Source organism: Anthonomus grandis, chromosome 3 (genome assembly GCF_022605725.1).
Source record: "Anthonomus grandis grandis chromosome 3, icAntGran1.3, whole genome shotgun sequence".
NCBI lineage: Eukaryota > Metazoa > Arthropoda > Insecta > Coleoptera > Curculionidae > Anthonomus > Anthonomus grandis.
In genome coordinates this window covers 44043427-44064838 of record NC_065548.1, presented here as the reverse complement: position 1 = coordinate 44064838, position 21412 = coordinate 44043427, and the positions used below count along the sequence as shown (strand labels likewise).

Here is a 21412-nt window from a genome sequence, read left to right as displayed (position 1 = left end):
TTCATTAAAAATAAAAGAAAATTATGGTTTCCAAACAGTACCTCTCAACTTAACAGGAGTTCGCCACACCCTCATCATTCTTGAATCAAGACCAACCATCTATTAATCAAAGCTTGAGTCATTCATAAAAAGACATTCATGCATTATTGGATTACTTATTTACGCTCTTGCCAATTCAAACATTTCATATCCATGGTGGCCGATCGAAAACAGTCCACAAGTTTTGAGGCCTTTTTTTAAAAAAATGCTCGGACCCGTCAATTTTTGATTTTAGGGGGACAATTTTTTTTAACACTTTCAACCCCTTAACATCAACCCCTTGCTGGGGTTGCAACCACCCTCAAAATCTTAAATAGGAGTGGGAGTCAAGCTTATTTTAAAGGTCTTTTTATTCTAGTTACAACTGCCAAGTTTGAAATTGCTAACTTGAGTTTTCGCAGTATGACAGCTTGTAAAAGATTTTGAAACAATACCATTGTTTAATACTTTTAGCTCTAGTTTTTAGAGGTTTTTGATTCACAAAACAAAACGCTCGCACCCGTCTATTTTTGACTATTTATGTGCTTTTCTTTTGATTCGATAAAAATGGTTTAATCTATTGCGGAGATAATATTCTATATTGAGAGTGGAAATTATTGAATTATACTTTATAAACAATCAATGTGCAAGACTAACTGCAACTTTCTTTAATGAGAGACATGCAGATAAGCACGTACATACATCATGGTTACATCCTAGAGTTAGTGGCAAAATTTCGGGAAACTGGTTTGGTGGCAAATAAAAACCGGAATATTGAAAATGTGAGAAATGAGGCAATAGAAGTCGGTGTTCTCGGTGAAGTTAGTATGAACTCTACATTACCAGATCTAAGTACCAGAAAACTTTCTCATGTAACGGGAGTCTCGCGGGACACTGTACAGAGAATTCTAAAATAAATTAAAATGCAATCATATTAAAGTCAACTTCTTCAAGAAATAAGTGAAGATGAGAACGACCGCCGTATACAGTTTAGTGATATAATGTCTGAACTGATTTCAAATACTCCCAACTATATTTTAAATGATTGCTACTCAGATGAAAGCTCGTTTTTTCTCAATAGCACTGTCAATCGTCATAATTGTCGGTACTGGTCTGATACGAATCCAAGAATCTACCATGAGGTTCATACTCAACACCCTCAAAAATTAAACGTTTGCGTTGGTATTTTTGGTGATCACATAATTGGACCATTTTTCTTACCGGGAAATTTAAATGATGATACGTCCATAGACCTTTTGAAGAATGTTGTTAACCCAACATTGATTGAAATTATTGAAAACATTGAAAACGACCAACGCTACCACAAAGAAGATGCGATATTTCTGCAAGACGGGGCTCCTCCCATTATGCATTACCAGTACAGCAGTTTCTGGATGAAACGTTTCCTGGTAGATAGATTGGGAGAAGAGGTGCTATCGAATGGCCCGCGAGATCACCCGGTTTATCTCCTTTTGATTTCTTTTTGTGGGGACATCTCAAATCGAAAATTTATGCCATCTAACCTGAATTGTTAGAAGATATGCCATACGGAACCGCATCATTCATGAATGCCAACAAATAACACTCGATATTTTTCATAATATCCGGGAACACTTTGAACAGTTACTGTACTATTGTATGAAGGTACACGGCGGACATTTTCAACATTTAATAAGATAATGCGTAAGTACTAATCAATAAAATTAAATTAGATTTCTGTGGAACCCGCAGCTCAAATTTAAAAAAACACGGCGCTATTTTAAAGAACATTGAATGCAAATGCTAAAATCAAAAATCGACGGATTCGAGCATTTTTAAATTTTTTTTTAAAAGGTTCCCAAACCTTGCTGGACTGTTTTCGATGGGCCTCCCTGTATGTAGGTTTTGTTGTTCATATAACCCTGTATCATAATAACAATTCGTATTTGCTTATTGACTATGTTGCACGCACAGTAAAAACAAATTCTCACTAAACTGGAAACGTAAATTACAAATACATTTGCAAATACATTACATTACCAAATACCCCTTGAAGAATCTAAACTATTTCTTTAACCCATTAATACCTAGCGTCCCTTATAAGGGACCAGCAAATTCCTTGCAATAAAAAAAGTGGGGATACATCGAGCACTTAATTGATTCGACGTGTCAGGTGTTTTTGTTTTCTATTTCTCGCGAAATTATTTATGTGTTATTGAAAATGGATCCCTCCATGTACTCTACTATAGGGGTCAAGGGTAAGTTTTATTTTATGTATGTGTAAATAAACATTTTCCGCAGTGATTACTTATTGAATCGTTATAAATAATGTTCAAAGAAAATAGTAAAGGTCATCGAATCCCTGATTTTGTAACCGCGTGTAAAATACGTTACTACATATGTTGTGTCCCTTATAAGGGACGCTAAGTTGAAAGAACTCGTCCATTATCTCAAAGAGACCTACGTAACTAAAGAAAAAAAATGAAAACTCTAAGACTCGGTCTCAAAATATCTTTTTATATCTATTAATCAGGTAACATGTTTCGCTAATAAAGCATCATCAGACCTTAAAGCTAGATGCTTAAGATGACCTGCTGACAGTACTGACAAATAAAATTTAAGTCTGAGAATACTCACATATTTTATAATAAAAATAATAACACGACACAAAAATTCCACAAAAAATATAAGAAATATAAAAAGGAAAAAGCGTGACAGGTGTAGTATTTTATTGTTGATGCAATCAAATATGAATAGGACTTCTTAAAAAGTTGTTTTTTATGATTTGGAACTGTTAAAATGTATTGTCGTCGAATATTTAGATTATGAACATCCGTCCGAAATCTAATCTTATTATACAAGTAGGGCGGAGTGTTATTATTATAAATTTTATTATTTTATAAAATAAACACAAAAAGTTCAAAAGGTGTCTCTTAATCATGCTCAGCCACCCCAATTACTCCAATTCTTTTAGCTTATAAGGTTGTCTTCGTCGTATTCCATATATAAGACGTAAGCAAGATCTTTGCATTTTTTCAATACGGTTTATATCAACGACATCCAAAAAAGGACCATAGACCAAATCCGCAAAATTAAAATTTGATAGTATTAGAGATTCACAATGACGGTGTGCATAAATTAATTTTAGTTTGAAAATGCTTTTTTTAACAGAGACTCACACGATCCTTAAATTTAAGTCGGTTATCTAAGATGAGCCCTAGGTTCCTCGCAGAATCCGTAAAAGATATATAATCATCCCCTAATTTAATGCTCAGTCTATCCATGAGAATCGTGCGATAATTTGCAGGACAAAATAATATACCCACGCTTTTGTTGGGATTTATTTTAGGTAAATGATCATTTGACACAGTGAATAATTTGTTTAAATCATAATTGATATCAGCATTTGCATTAATAGAGTTACTAATGGGAAAAGACTTGTATATTTGCGTGTCATCAGCGTATAGATGATACTGACAGTATTGCAGGGATTTTACGATATTTGAGCTAAGGATACTATAAAACAAATATCCCAATATTGATTTTTACAAATGTCAATAAATTACAATTACTCATTAAATTACAGTTTGTCAATAAATGTGATCTCAAATGTTTCCAGATTTTTAGTGGTGTCTTCTGTGAGTATCCACGATTTTATGCCATACAATTAAACAGAAAAGACAGCATCTTAAGTGCCTTACTTTCGTCTCAAGAAATATGTTATGACTTTTAAAGATGGCACTCATTTTGTGAAATACCGTCTTTGCTTTTCCTACACGACATTTTATTTCTTATGCACTGCTCCATTGTTTTTTTATGATGGTTTCAAGGTAGCAATATTGTTGAACAGGTTAAATTCGAGTTCCGTCGAAATATAGCTGATCTTCATTTATATCTCCTTTACTGTTGATCATTTGTTTCGTTTTATTTACGTTAATATTAAGAGCATATTGTTGACTGTACTACGTGATATGATTCATAAACCTTTACAGTGGTTCCAAGCTATCTGCTATTACATGGTATCGTCGGCGTATTGAATATTATTCAGTCTGACTCCGTTCAAAAAGACCTTCTTCTACTCCATTAAGGGCTTCGTTGAAAATATTTTAGGAACATAAGTTGAATGTCAAAAGTGACAGAATGTGTGACTCCGATTTATGTTTTTATCTGTTCCTTTCGATCTCCTTCAAGTCCTAAGCATTTTGCCTGATTCGAGTTGAGATTTAAAATTAATCGAAGATTTAAGATTAATCGTCCAAGCAAGGATATTGACCATTTTTTGAAAAATTGAATGAAATCAAATGCTTTTTCAGAATGGATTAGATATGCGTATACATCATAGTTGACGTCTCTCCATCTCTGAAATTGGACTTAAACTCCAAAAAGTGCCTTTATGGTTTTCGGATATCTGCTCTTAGCACTTGTTTTAAATTCACCCGACGAATCTAGTATAATACATGAACATTAAATGTATATTAGGCTCAGCTTGCCTTAGAACCTAAAACAGACTACCAATAATTAGAAAGAACACGTAGAAAACTAAAATTGGGATTTTGCGATTTTACCATTACCCGATCGCTAACATTAAAAACTATAGGTTTGATTCATTCGTTATATTTTTCGGCGGGATGCTCCATACGAGAAAATAACCGATTACGGGCGAGCAAGAGGATGGATGACTTCTAGCAAATTCGATGATCTATTATGAATATCTTAAGATGGAAAGAATACAAGATCCTCAACCGCCATCTGCTAACACTTCCCAAGTTGAACCAATTTCTAAGTGAATCTTGTCTCATCAATTATAGCGTTATTTACACCATCTTTTGCAAAAATCAAGCTTGATATGTTTTTAAAACAATATGACGGCATTAAAGTCCAAAATAATTTTTTATAAGATTTTGTCCTATTTACTTCTGATAAATTCTTCAGAATTATGTTATCCCTCCTTATGAAGCTGGTATAGTTGCCTCACCAATATTCTATCTTGCGGTTTATTTCCGGTCAAAGGTGCCACTGAAAGGCGCCAACAGCTTTATGATTAAAGAAACCTGAAAATAAATTATTCGCAAAGGGAACTATAAGAGATCTATCACATTTGGACATACGAGATCCGAGAACAAAGAACACTGGCCGAGTGACCTTGTGATTGTCTGTAGCCCTAGTGAACCCTCACAGGATGCAAAAAATGCCACTACCCCGGTTGATTTTTTTCAAATTGCTTTTCAATGAAGAACTCTTGACGTTGATTATTACGGAAAGTAATAGGTATGCACGGCAGAAAAATGTAGAACTAAATTTTACTCTGGACGAACTGCATTTCTTTTATCGGGATATGGAAAATATCCAAACAGAAGACACTATTGGTCGAGTGAAGAAGATATCCCAAAAATATTACAAAACGGCATGCGTCGAAATCGGTTTGAGACTCTACTAAAGTATATTCACTTTAATGACAATTCAAAATTACCCCCAGACGACAGGCTTTATAAATTGGGACCCTTGATAGATCATCTAAACCTGAATTTTAGAACACACAATAGCTTTGATGAGCATTTATCCATTAACGAGAGCGCACCATGCTCTCGTCAATGAAAATATATATGGAAAACATATTATGGAAAACATTATGCCAAGCAATACATTCGGGGTAAGCCTATAAGATTTGGCTACAAAAATTGGGCTATTTGTTCGAGTAGCGGATACATGTATGGTTTTGAGATTTATACCGGAAAAAATCAAGACAAAGAAAAAGAAAAGAAATTTGGTTTGGGTGGAGATGTAATACTATCTTTACTAGAGCAAGTCGAATTACCTTCAGGTAAGGGTTATAAAATTTTTATGGATAATTACTTTACAGGCCTTCCTCTCTTTGACAATTTATCGAAAAACAATTATTGTGCCACAGGCACAATAAGAGATAATCGTTTAGACAAATGTCCGGTACAAACTAAGAAGGAATGGAATAATCAGCAAAGGAGAAGCTATAAGTATTATCGAAATGACACCAGCATGCTCGTACAATGGAAAGATAATAAAGTTGTTTCTGTTGCATCCAATTTTGAAACCACTGAAGTTACTAACACACTTGGTTGGGACAGGGTCACCCGATCTAAGAAGACCGTTCCTCAGCCGAAAATAGTAGCCAACTACAATAAATATATGGGTGTTGTGGACAAATTAGATGGTCTTGTTGCAGCTTATAGATCAAGATTTCGACAGAGGAAATGATATTGGGCACTAGTCTTATATTTATTAGATGTATCTGTTGTGAATGCTTGGTTACTTATGCGAAAATTGAAAACAAATCATCCTAACTCTGTTAGTTTATTGGCCTTTCGACGATTCATATCGCTAAGTTTTTTGAAAAGTTTTGGTACTAAACCCCTACAAGGAAAATCCAGAGTGCCTCGACCATTACATGACGTACGATTCGATAATATTGGGCATTTGATAGTCTACAATGGAACCGACCGCCGATGTGCCCTATGTGGAAAGAAAAGTCAATTCATCTGCGAAAAGTGTAAATTGAAAAACCTAAAATATCTTAGAGACAAAACTAGATAAACCTAATTTTTTTACTAAATATTTCAACATAACACTTATTTTTAAACTAATAAAATTAATAGTGGGTAGAGTATCCCTTACTGGCAATAACCTCGCGACATCGGTTTGGCATGGATTCCAAAAGTTTCATAATGGTTTCTTCGGCAATAGAATTCCAGGATTCTTGCAAAACTTTTATTAGATCATTTTTTTGCTAATCTTATGTTGTCTTATACGCCGGTGTAGTTCGTCCTAGAGGTTTTTGATAGGGTTAAGATCGGGATTTCGTGCAGAAATGTCCATAATCCTAATCTTTTTCGATAAAAACTATTATTGAATTACGTTTGATTTATATTTAGGATCGTTATCCTGCTAATATATCCAGATCAATGGTAAATTATCTTCAGCAAATGGTAGCATTACATTTTTTAGAATACCATCTAAATACACAAATTGATCCATGATTTCTCAATAACATATAATAGTCCTATATCATACCCAGAAAATCAACCCCATATCATGCAGGATCCACCACCAAGCTTTACAATAGGCTTTGTATACTTTGGATCAAATCTTTTCACTTCTGGGCGATGTACCCACGATATTCAATCAGACTCAAATAAATAAAATCTGCGTTCATCAGTAAAAAGAGCTCTTTCCATTCGTTGGTTGTCCAATGCAAATATTTTTTCGCAAAGTTGAGTTGGGCCTTCTGGTTTTTCCTGCTGATTACTGGATTTTTAGCGACTTACTAAATAATCCTGCTTCCCTTAGACATCATTGTATGGTCTTAGAACTAACATTAACACCAGGCAATGCACTTAAAATTTTATTTGCCGATTTGTGGGAATCATTTAAATTTTTTTGGTTTTTCTCGGGCGGCCATTTTTTTTTAAGCTCTTATATTTTGTGTTTTAAAATTATCTTGCTTACAACAGATTTATGCAAACTAAGCATTTTGCTTATGTGCACTTTTGTGGGAATTAACCATTTTTATATGATCTTCCGACAAATATTTTCGGCGAGGCGGAAATTAGTGAAAATACAAAGTCGTTTAAATTAGCAAACTAGTAGCATTTTTAACGCTGGTAAAAATAGAAAGAAAAAAAAACAGTTGAGAATCGTATTTTTTAGTTTTTCAGTAAAATAAAATGTAAAAAGTTAATGGAAACCCCTGTATAATATATATGTTTTTCAGTTAAAACATCAAATTTTAAACAAAAAAGTTGATAATGACTTTTCTCCTAGATTACAAATTAATGAAGTTATGACGCCCAAACGGAAACAATTAAATTGTATCGACAAACTTTACTTTTAACATCAACTTATAATCTTACAAAATAAAATAACATTTTTTTTTTAAAGAGGATGCTCGAAAACACCTTGATTTTCAATTCATTTTTGCGCACGTTTTTCAACTCCTCGAACTGTCTTAAGTATGGTCCTACCATCTATTTGAGTTATCTTTTCCCTAAGCACAGTCTTTAAAGCGTCGACTTTATCGTACCTTCGCATACTTAGAAAATAATAAGTTAAATACCTCGCAACAGACTTGTGGACCTCTTGGATGTAATAACAAAAGCTTTTCTCTTGACCAATAATGGTGGTGTTTTCTATTAAACATTACAGAATTTGAGAAATTTGATTCATCTGTCCATAAAATGTAACAAAAATTATTTACATTTTGGCGACATAAGTTAAGATACCACTGGCAAAAAACAAGTCTTCTCTTTGGATCCCCTGCCAAAAGCGTTTAAACTGGTTAGTACTTATACGGAATAAATTTGTACTTTTTTAAAATCCTTTCAATACCATAACTAAAATTAGAGTCCTTGAGAATAGCTGGTATTGAATTCTCACGATAAGCTTCGAAATATCCAATAACTGCAATTTTCGTGGCCTCGCTTATTATGAATTTTTTTTGCCCTTGTTTTAGCAAAAACATTTTCGTTGTCCCTAAATGTTCAATAGAGTCTCAGAAAATATCGTTCATACAGTTGAATGCGAGTCGGATCTAATTCCGTGTAGTATTCTCTTGCTCTTAAAGAGGATTTTCTGCACAATAAATAACATTCTAACATATCACACTACTTTTCTTCATGAGAGATTATTTTTCTTAAAATTAATAACTGACGCAATAAAGCTTATAAACGAGTATTTGACAAACACACTAATTTTTGTCATTACTTGATATTATTGATATTATTTTCTAAAGCCTTTTAGTTACGAGGATGTCCAGTTTAGCAATTTGTCGTCACTTATCTTAATATAGTATACAGGTCAAAACAAAGTCACGGTCTCATCAAATCCATATATTTTTTTTTCAAAGCTACACGTGTTTCGCTCCTATAGGAGCATCATCAGGCCTAAAAAATACATTAAGATATTTTTCACAAAAAGAACGCTCATAAATTATGATAAAACTCATTACCTTGACCTACACAGATCACATTACAACTAACAACAAAAGAAAAGCTAGGTTAAGTTAACAATTCCCACCATAGATAAAAATGTATGTTTAAAAAATAAAAAAGTAAAAATGTAAAATGTCACCAGTGGGGAACGATTTAGCAACATTTAGATTCACAGGCGGGCGTCTAACCCATAGGCCACCAAGCAACACAATGGGGAACAATCCGAACTATATTAATAAGTGTGAATATAAGTAAACAATCTTAACCATAAAAACTAAAAATATATAAAATCGAAAAGGAAAAGGCTTTTTAAATTCTTTGAGAGATGTTGTTATAAATGAGGTGAGGTTCAAACGTGAAGATATCGTTCACACACACAAGGACAGGGCTCGTCTTAGCCTTAGTTATTTCCATTTTTTCCAACAAGTCCAGTTTTTTGCTTTTTGAGCACTCATGCAAAATATCCGCTCCCTGAGTTAAAGAAAAACCATGTGAGGAGGCCAATAAATGATTTGCAAACGCCGATTTAGTTTCAATCCTGTCAGTATCCCTGTACCTGTCCACCAAACTTGTATGTTCCTTCATTCTGATGGAAATTTTCCTCCCCGATTGCCCTATGTAAATGGCATTATAGTCATTACATCTTAATGAATATACCCCTGATTTTGAAAAGAAATCTGCCTTATCTATTGTACTAACTAGCTGCCTTTTTTAACTATTTGTAGTTTTAAAAGCAATTGTGAGATTTGTAGACTTGAAAAACTTTGCAAGCTGAAAAGAAATATTACCAAAAAATGACATTGGTCTAAAAAGGTGACTATTTTCATTATTAAGATGGATTAAGTTGTAAGTGAGTTTGTATTTATTATAGAATTTAGAATAAAGGCGATTAATTATATCAAGTGGAAAACCATTATTAAAAGCAATATGTTTAATTATATTTAGATCATCAAGGAAAGCTTCTCTAGAAAGGGGGATGTTGAAAAGGCGATGGAAAAGGGAATTAAAAGAGGCAAATTTGTAGGAATAAGGGGAGTTTGAGGAGTATTGGATAACATTGTCCGTAGTGGTGGGTTTGTGGTAAATCTCAAATTCAAGTTTGTTGGTATTTTTTGAAATAAGCACATCAAGAAAAAGCAACCTTCCATCTCTTTCTTCTTCAATGGTAAACGAGATATTTGCGTGAAAAGAATTTCCAGAAATGAGGAAATCCGCCAATTCTCGATCATTTCCATTCCATACCACAAAAATATCATCCACATATCTCCTATATACAGTGAGAAAAGCACCAAACTTCCCATTGACAATCCTTTTCTCCAAATGGTGCATAAAAATCTCACTCAGAAGAGGAGAGACGCAAGATCCCATTGCTAGTCCAGTAACTTGTCTAAAAAACCTGTTGTTGAAAACGAAAAAATTATTATCAAGTTCTAGCTTGAGGAGTGTTAAAAGATCATCAACAATAAATCTGTCAAGCGGTGACTTAAGCAAAAGGGAGCTGACTAGATCAAGGCAATTACCAGGTGGAATGCTTGGAAATAAGTTCTTAAGGTCCAGAGAAATTAGTTTTAAACCAGAAATGCAGATATTTTTAAAAAAATTTGTCAACTCTACTGAATTTTTTGTGAAATTAGTACTTCTGAAACCAGTTACATCTCTGAGTGTGGTATTTAACCAGGCTGACAAGTTGTAACAAGGTGAGTTTACAAACGATACTACTGGCCTAATAGGGAGATTGGGTTTATGGATTTTAGGAAGTCCGTAGAGGAGAGGAGTTCTGGGATCATAGGGTATAATTTTTCTTTCCTAGTATGAAAAAATTCTAAAGTCAGATTACACCTATCAAGGGTTTGTTTAACCTTGGAGAAAAAAGAACTAGTAGGGTCTTTGTTTACATTAACAAAGTCACCGGAACCCAAAAAATCCAAAACCTTCTCTATGTAATCATCCCTCTTAAGTATAATCAGGCAATTACCCTTGTCAGATTTCAAAAGGATTAAATCGTGATTCTTTATTTTATTTTTAAGAGAAGTTAGATGTTTATTATTAAAATTTGATTTATTAGAATTTAAGTTAATATTAGAATTTAAAATTTATTATTTTAGCACGCAAAATATTTTTATTATGAATATCAGTAGTCTGCAAAACATTCTCAGCCTCCACAGCTAAAGTCTCTCGCGTGCGCAAGTCAGTCTTCTTAGAAAAGTTATATTTTAAATTAAGATTCAAAAAACTTTCCTTGTCCGGTGTAAAAGCCACATTTGTTAAATTCAAGTACCTTTTATGAAATAGAAAGTGACATTTTCCTAGCTGCCTACGGTATACATTATTATTATTATTTTGTCTTAAAGATTGAACTTGAGATGTCTTAAGGTGATTTAATTTGCGGTTTAAACGAAAAAAGGAGTTTTTAGAAAATATTTTAACCTCATCTCTAAGGGCTGAATCTAAAGTACAAAACTCCCAATGGGTTAAGAATAAGTTCAACGTAAAGTAAAGGTATTTTAGTACAGAATTAACATTATTCAAGCTTCTATAATGGTTTTTGACTTCCTCCCTCAGCCAAGTTCTTCGGGCCAGTTTCAAAGCTGTGTCAGAGGAGTTGTTTCGTATGTTGCAACTTAAGTTGACAAATTTCGGTGTTTATCGATGAAATAAGCACTGTTGAAGAAACCATATTTTAAGCAACAACTTTCTAGTATATAGGTTTCCATTAAAAAAAAAACGTTATTTTACTATAAAAAATACTATTCTTAAATGTTTTTTTTCTTCTCATTTTTTACTAGCATTAAAAATGCTACTACTAGTAGTTTGCTAATTTAAACAACTTTGTATTTTCACTAATAACAAAGTTACCCATGTACCAAGTTACCAAGTTACCATGTTACCAAGTTTGATGTGTGTACTACACACAGATTTGTCGGAAGTAACCTTAAAACAAAATCTTTCACATATCCCCATAAGAAAAAACCCGGTGATGTCAAATCCGGGGATCTTGGAGGCCACTCGATAGACCCCTTCCTATCCATCAGTTATGAAAATTATTATTTAAAAATTGTCTAACTCCACGGTGGAAATGTGGCAGTGCTGCATCCATTTGAAGCCACATAGTTCTTAGAAGGCGTAGATAAATATTCTTCAATAATACTGGAAAATTATTTATTTGTTCCATTAATCTTGTTCCATTTAAAAGTGCATCAAAAAAATGTGGACCTATTCCAAAGCCACACATTATTCCTCCCCATTCATTAATAAATTCATTCATTTATGTTGATTATGGTTTACTCTAAACGCATGCGGGTTGGAATCGGAGTAATGATGAAAATTATGTCTCTTCAAAGAGCCATTATTGTGAAAAGTGCATTCATCGATAAATAGAACATTATTATCAAAATCGTTATTATCTTGAATCTTATCCAAATTCAACTCTGATTTAAATTATTTTCCGAAAGTTCTTAAAAACGATAAATTTTATAGGGATGAAAGTGATTTTGCGTTGTAAAAACTGTAATAATTCAAACCTAATTTTTGAACGTCATGTATAAAATAGTTTTAAAACTTTTTTACAAAGGAAATTTCAAATTTAATAATTTAGTGCTCCTCGGTGCAAATATGGTAAAAAAAAGAAAACCCAAAACCCAAAAAAAGAAAACACCCCCAAGAAATTTATCATTTAAATCGTCTCAGTATTTTCACAAAATAATTCGTAAACTTTATTGTTGTAATTTAGGTTGAGTAAACCTCAATTAAACCTACCTTGATTTATGATGTAGAATCCAAAAATCAAATAATATACAGGGTGTATTATTAAAAAAAAAGATAACTGTGATATGTTTCTGCAATTTGAAACACTCTATATGCCATAAAAATAATTTTTAAAGCTACTTCTGGAACGCCCATTATTTTTTGTTTTTTTTTAGCCAAAATATCCCGCGTCGTATATCGTAAAGCACACTATATATCGAATAATATGAATAACAAAATATTTTATTTATACCTAACTGAGGTTACTAACATAATATTAATAAATAGATACACACTTAAATATTTACAGTAATGATCCAGTATTTCATCTCAGATATTTTAATAATTTTTAATGTTTTTAAATTAACCAAGTTACTAAATAATAATAATAATAATCATTATTTCCAAATTTTTAGAGTAGATTATTATTTCAAAATTAAAGTTCTGAGCCAAGGCTTATCTATTATTTGATTTTGTTAAAAAAAAATACTTTTCCAAAAAGTAATATACAAGAGCAATAAATTTAAATAAGTATAATATATTTCCCCGTTTTCCCCTAGCAATCAAAAACTTACCGCATTTAAACCATTTTGCACCGGTATCCCCTATATTTTTGAGGTGGCCTACTACTACTTTTTGGTATAAGCGGTAACGCTGCATCGCTAAAAATATTTTTAATCGTTTGATCACTAGCTAAAACCCATTTTTTGCCATTAATCGTACCTACTTAATATTTTGCAATGCAGGTAAATATTAAATTTCTAATCCGCCTCTGATCACAAATATGATAATTTTGGATCTTTTTATGACCCAACAGATAATTAGGGTTTTATTCCGGTCAAGAGATCAACGGTATATCTTTGAGTAGACTATATCTATCAAACGATCAATTACATTCACTAGCAATCATTGACGGACGAGTGCGGCCATGTCAAGCTCTGAAACTATTCAGACCACTTATGTATTATTTTTTTGAGAGATCCGATCAAATTGTTAGAAAAATCATTTTACAGGGTTTTCAAAGTTTATTTAAGTTTTTTTTGCACTATTGCTAACTTCGTTATTATTGGAGCTACAAAGTCGTTTAAATAGGCAAACTAGTAGTATTGTTTCCGCTGATTACGATAGTGAAAATGAAATCAAAATTGAAAAAAGCGCCTGCGAGTTATGTCAAAAATCTTTAATTGATAGTAAATTGAATTCTACACAAAAGTTGTTTTATGACCTTCCACCTTAAAATCAAAAATTAAAAAGCAATTAATGAACCTCATTTCTCAAAATCTTCAAGGTGGCTGAATTAGTTGTCATATTATATTAATACTTATCATTAAAGAGGAACATAGGAAAAATATGGAGTATGTAAAAAAGTGTCGTTTATTTAACTTTATTTAAAAAAAAATTATCACCTTGCTTCAAGCATTTTTGAGCACGCTTGTAAACGTTTCTAGTGGCTCTGGCAATGATTATGCAATCATCAATATTATTATGAAAATGTAAATACGTTAATTCTTCTGCTAGTTTTTGTACAATTTTATTAGTATTCTGTGGTTAAAGTTGATTCGTAGGGTTTCTTTAGGGTTCTACTTACGTTTGGTTTATTATTTTCATCTATAGTGTTTAGTTTTTAGGTAGTTCATCTTGTTTGAGAGCCCCATTTTGGCCCCAATTTAGGTTATTTAGGTTATATTATTGTAAATCCCTGTAGTTCTAATTTTCTAGAATTTGTATACTTGCTTGCTTTGACTGTCAGTATTCTCCTAAAATTATTGGTCTCTTTGGGCAAAAACAATGAAGATAATTCTAAATATTTCGAAACTGTTCCATCGGGTTTTAAAAAGGACGCGCTTCGTGACAAATCATTCAGTTTTAATTGTTTAGTCAGTTTTTACCTTGGAAACAATTAAACGACAGTCAAAGCGAGTTAGGTTAGTGTTTTTGACGTTGACAATAAAAGTGTGTTCCCGAATTTCGTTACAATTGGTGTCAGAAGTAAAGGATATTTGGAAGCTCATTTTAGTGGATGCCTTTAACAAGAAGTCAGGCCAAAATGGAGACCGAGAAATTGATGGAGCTGCTATTAAGGAAGTTTGAAGAGCAAAAAGTAGAACAAGAAGAACGAGACCGTAAACAGAAGGAAGAACAAGAAGAACGAGACCGTAAACAGAAGGAAGAACAAGAAGAACGAGACCGTAAACAGAAGAAAGAACAAGAAGAACGAGACCGTAAACAGAAGGAAGAACAAGAAGAACGAGACCGCAAACAAGACGAGCGAGACAAGAAACAGGAAGATTTACTAAAGACAATTAACTCTGACCTGAAGAAGGAAAATGAAGACCTGATAAGGACCATGAAAGATGACCTAAAGAAAGAAAATGAAGACCTGATTCGAACCATGAAAGATGACTTACTTAATTTAAAAGATAATCTTAAAAAGGAGCAGGAGGAACGAGACAGAAAACAAGAGGAACGAGTTTTACAACTTAAAGAAGATCTGGAGAAGAATCAGAAACAATTAATGACTAACTTTGAAGCAACGGTAGAAGAAAAATTGGGGCAAGTACAAAAAAAGATCCCAGAACTGAAGATGAAAGTAAAACGGACTCCTCTTCATCCCGATCCTGGAATGCAAACAATGATGAAAGTAAAGCCACCAAAATTCGACGGCAAAGAAGCTTGGATTACCTATTTGAATCAATTTGAGGCCGCTGCTAGGGGAAATCGCTGGGATAACGAAGAAAAGGCAATCAATCTTAAGCTAAGCCTTAGAGGAGAAGCTACAGAAATATTAAGAATGGTGCCATCTGAGGATCAGCTCAATTTTGACGTACTGGTGCGTACCTTAGAGATGAGATACGGTGAAGCCCATCTACAACAAGTGTACCAGGCTCAATTGAAATCTAGAAGACAACAACCCGAGGAAGGACTCCAACAGTTTGAGGCCGATGTTGCTCGATTAGTAAATCTGGCTTACCCTTCAGCCCCAACAGAGTTCCGAGCACAAATTTCTATAAATTGTTTTATTGACGGAGTTCGAGATCCAGATACTAACCACGCTCTAAGGATGGCTCATCATAAAAGTATATCAGAAGCTTTGGCCCATGGACTAGAGTATGAGGCAGCTTTTCAAGCAACTAGAAGGCAGACACGAATAAGACAAATCAGAACTTCGGAAAGTGATCTCGAAGACCGCCTAAAGAAGATTGAATCATTATTAGCGAGGAAACCTAAAAGACCATTGCAATGCTGGAATTGCAATGAGGAGGGGCACCTTAAACGTCAATGCCCCAAGCCTTTAAGAGATCCAAGGAACCAGGAAAACTTCAACAAGCTGGCTGGGTGCTACCAAGCCCCACGTATAAGACTAAACCGGCTGCCACATCCTGGAGAGAGCTTGGTAGTACCGGGAAAAATATGCGGCCGTGAATGTGAGATGGTAGTGGATACAGGATCAAGTCATACTATCGTGAAGCCGAACATCGTAGCACACTGTAGGCTCTCAGCACCACCCAATTTAATTCTGGAGTCTGCAAATGGAAAAAGAATCCCGATTCTTGGATTGCATGAAGCCACAGTCACCATTGGCTTAACAACATTCCAACAGCCAGTACTGGTGGCAGAAATCATGAATGATGTCATATTAGGATTAGATGTTATGAATGCTCAGCAGTTTAAAATGGATGTATATAACCGGATATTGACGACGAGAAATGAAGAGATTTTTATGCACCACCTATATAAAGATAAAGTAAATACCAGAGTCGTTAAGTTATTCAAGGATGTTACTATACCAGGAAATTCAGAGGTGGTGGTTTATGCTACAACTGGAGGAAAAGAGGGAGAAACTGTTTTGATTGAGCCCATGGAAAACTGCAAACTATATGGTCAAGGAATTTTTCCAGCCAAGACGTTATCTACGCAGAAGAAATCTACTATTTTGGTTCGAATGGTAAATTTAAAAGGATATGATCAACACCTGAAACAAGGAGAGAACATTGGCGTATGCTCTGAAGTAGTGGCAGTCATGAAAAATGCTGATAGAAGTCGTTATTCAAACAGACCTTTTCCTGTATGTTTACAAAACCTATTTGAAGAATCTTCTGCCAATTTAACCATGGACCAGTGTAGTAAATTGCGACGTCTTCTTGAAGAAAACCAAGATGTGTTTTCCTTGCACGATAAAGACCTGGGAAGAACTGATTTGGTGCAGCATCGAATTAACACTGGAGACAATGCTCTGATTAAACAAGCACCTCGAAGAATTCCAATAGCTAAACAAGGAGAAGTTTCCTCAATGCTTCAAGAAATGAGGACACAAGGAGTGATAGAACCTTCTCAGAGTCCTTGGACATCTCCAGTTGTGCTAGTGAAGAAAAAGGATGGATCCACTAGATTTTGTGTAGACTATCGGCGACTAAATGACATTACCAAGAAAGACAGTTATCAAGACCCCTATCAAGAATTGACGACACCCTGGACACGCTATCAGGTTCACAATGGTTCTCAACACTCGATCTAAAGAGTGGATACTGGCAGGTAAAGATACACCCAGAAGATAAGGAAAAAACCGCATTCTCGACTGGAACGGGACTTTGGCAGTTTACAGTAATGCCCTTTGGACTCTGCAATGCTCCAGCTACCTTTGAGAGACTTATGGACACAGTTTTACGTGGAATGACTTGGGAATCATGTTTAGTTTATCTGGATGACGTTATCATACTGGGGAAAACATTTGAAGATCATTTGAAGAATATTCAAAAGGTATTTGTTAAACTGCGAGAGGCCAACCTGAAGCTAAGTCGTAAAAAATGTTGCTTATTTCAAAAAGAAGTTCGATACCTTGGCCATGTAATATCAGAAAAAGGTGTCAAGACTGATCCAGATAAAGTAGAGGCGATCGAAAAATGGCCACGACCCACTGACAAACACCAGTTAAGAAGCTTTCTGGGCCTTTGTACCTATTACAGAAGATTTGTAAGAAATTTCGCTAATCTTGCAAAGCCTCTACATAAGCTCACGGAGGACAAAGTGGTATTTAGTTGGTCAACAGACTGTGAAGAAGCATTTCAACGGTTAAAAAGAGCACTATGCACATCTCCAATTTTGACATATCCGATTCCTGGACAACTTTTTATTTTGGATACCGATGCGAGTAATGTTGGAATTGGGGCCGTTCTATCACAAAAATATGAAGATGGCGAGCAAGTGATAGCTTATTTCAGTAAAACGTTATCAAAACCAGAAAGAAACTATTGTGTCACCAGACGAGAGCTTTTGTCAGCAGTAAAAGCTATTGAACATTTCCATAAATATTTGTATGGTCAACGATTTATCCTTAGAACCGACCATGCTTCGTTGAAATGGCTGTTTCAGTTTAAAAACCCCGAAGGACAAATAGCAAGGTGGCTTCAACGATTACAAGAGTATGACTTTACAATAGAACATAGGAAAGGCGCATATCACCAAAATGCCGATGCTTTATCGAGAAGACCCTGTATTGAAACATGTTAACATTGTTTTAAAAAGGAATCAAAACAGCATCCAGAGATATTTACTTGTAATCGTATTGGCCTTCACAGTTCTAAAGAGTGGGATGTAGCTAGTTTAATCCAAGATCAGTGTGATGACCCAGTATTTGGTCTTATTTACGAACTGAAATCTCGAGAAATTTCAAAACCAGAATGGAAAGACATTTCTGACAAATCTCCAGAACTTAAAGCTTATTGGTCTCAATGGAATTCATTAGTTATAAAAGATGGATTATTAAAAAGAGTCTGGGAGAGCGTAGATGGAAAAGAAAAGACATATCTGACAGTCCTTCCTCGAAAACGTATTCCGGAAGTCCTTGAAGCTGTTCATGGCGGTGTCGGCGGAGGACATTTTGGAGTTAGTAAGACCTTGGCAAAAGTGAGAGAACGGTTTTACTGGCTGAACAGTCATCAAGATGTTGAACGCTGGTGCCGACAGTGTGAGCAGTGTTCGTCAAGCAAGGGCCCAAAAATCCGGACAAGAGGAAAGATAATGCAGTATCTTGTTGGTGCACCCTTTGAGCGAATTGCCATAGACGTAGCAGGACCCTTTCCTACTAGTAGCTCCGGAAACCGATATGCTCTTGTTGCTATGGATTACTTTAGTAAGTGGCCCGAGGTTTATCCGATTCCAAACCAAGAAGCAACGACAGTAGCTGAAGTGCTGTTTCAGAACTGGATTTGTCGATTTGGTGTACCCAGAGAGATACATTCAGACCAAGGAAGGAACTTTGAGTCACAAATATTCCAACAAGTATGCCAGTTGCTGGGAATCAATAAGACCCGTACAACCCCACTACACCCTCAGTCTGATGGAATGGTTGAAAGATTTAACCGCACATTTGAAACCTATTTAAGGATGGTAGTAAACTCTAAGCAAACCGACTGGGATACCTGTATACAACCATTCCTATTGGCATATCGTTCTTCTATCCACAAGTCAACTGGAAAAAGCCCGGCAAAAGTTGTCTACGGTGATGAACTTCGTTTACCCTTGGACATTATTACTGGAAGGCCCCATAAGTCTGAAACCCTTGAGGAGTACGTCGACCATTTACAAGAGCGTTTACAAATTGTTCACGAACAAGCACGGGATAAACTTCATCTAGAAAGTAACAGAATGAAATCACGTTATGACATAAAGGCAAATTCTACCGGTTTTAATCCTGGGGATAAAGTCTGGTTATACAATCCACGGAGGACGAAGGGCAAGTCACCAAAGCTCCAGAAGGATTGGGAAGGTCCATTCAATGTGGTCACCAGAATCAACGACGTGGTGTACCGTATCCAGCGACATCCGACAGCGAAGATGAAAATTGTAAACATCGTCCGGCTAGCGCCCTATCATGACTCAGGTGGTCCCATGTTTGATCGGGACGATCAAACATGAGAGGGGAGCAGTATTATGAAAATGTAAATACGTTAATTATTCTGCTAGTTTTTGTACAATTTTATTAGTATTCTGTGGTTAAAGTTGATTCGTAGGGTTTCCTTAGGGTTCTACTTACGTTTGGTTTATTATTTTCATCTATAGTGTTTAGTTTTTAGGTAGTTCATCTTGTTTGAGAGCCCCATTTTGGCCCCAATTTAGTTATTTAGGTTATATTATTGTAAATCTCTGTAGTTCTAATTTTCTAGAATTTGTATACTTGCTTGCTTTGACTGTCAGTATTCTCCTAAAATTATTGGTCTCTTTGGGCAAAAACAATGAAGATAATTCTAAATATTTCGAAACTGTTCCATCGGGTTTTAAAAAGGACGCGCTTCGTGACAAATCATTCAGTTTTAATTGTTTAGTCAGTTTTTACCTTGGAAACAATTAAACGACAGTCAAAGCGAGTTAGGTTAGTGTTTTTGACGTTGACAATAAAAGTGTGTTCCCGAATTTCGTTACAATATTATTGATTAGATCAATTTTGCTTAACTCGTCAAGAGTATCATATCCTCTTTTGGACACAATATCTTTTAAATAGGCCCAAAATAGGCATTATGTCTGATGATCGAGGAGGCATACAAATAGGATAGTAGAAAAAAAAAGGGTAATCAAAAATGTCGTTTAATAGAGTATCAATCTGGCGAATATTAAATTTAAATTAAAAGATATTAGATAATTTAAGAAGAGTGAGAGTCAACATTTCGACGTACCGGTCACTAGTCAATACGCCTTGATAAAACACAAGACCTACAATTCTTGAGCCGATTAAATCAATCCATACATCCACATTAAACCGTCTCTGCAGATAACAGTCATAGAAGTTCATCGAATCTTCTTGACTCCAATAGTGGTTTTTTTTCTGTATTAAATATGCTCCTGTTGGAGAAATTTGATTCATCGTTTTAAAGAATTAAAAGCCAAAAATTAGTTTTAAGCCTGACTGGATAAGCGAACCATTCACAAAACTGAATGCGGCTTTATTGATCACCTGGCACAAGCGTCCGTCTAGGTCTGTATCTATAGGGCACAAACTTAAGCTTTTTTAGAATGCTGTGAATGGTTCCCAAACATAATAATCCACTTTCTTGCAGTAAATTATTAAATAAATTAGTCGGATGAGCTTCAAATTAAGCTAAGACATCAATTTCAGTTGCTCCACATATGAATTGTTTCTCGATTCTAGTTTTTTTAAATACATTGACATTTCATCTAAACTTACCTTAAAAGCAAAAAGTACCTTCGGTCTGGTAAGTCGCCCATGGGAAATAAGGCATTTGCGTTGCAAGCACTCGATGACTATTTTTTTGACAAATAATATAAGATTCTATCTGTTGGAGGGGTTTGAATCACTGGATTTCGAAGGACCACCTGTCCTCTCACACAACTTAATTATGATGTTGATTGTTTAATTATAGACATTGATTTGTTTGATAATTTTATTAATGCTACTAAACATAAACTTTAATCGATTATTTTGTTACTTGCTTGCTGACAGACATGTTCTAAGATAATGAATGTACTTCTCCGTCTACCACTCGCCGTCTTGGAGCTCGGTACAATGTTGTCGCGCGGTACAAAAAAAGTAAAATTTAAAGGAAATTTTATGCAGGGCTTAACACTATCATATTACATTTCTCTTCGGAAAGGCATCTTTTCTTCAAAAAACAAAAACTCTAAGTTGTTTACTTAAGAAACTTCAAATTGTCACTTTAATCTTGATGACATTTATAAAACAAATGACCATGACATTT

The 21412-nt window shown here is 34.6% G+C and overlaps 1 protein-coding gene across 3 annotated transcripts in view; it reads left to right on the top strand.

Annotated features, from left to right (window-relative positions):
- Window positions 1-21412, top strand: part of LOC126734719 (TELO2-interacting protein 1 homolog) — a 161724-nt gene that overhangs the window by 89591 nt on the left and 50721 nt on the right. The window lies entirely within an intron of this gene.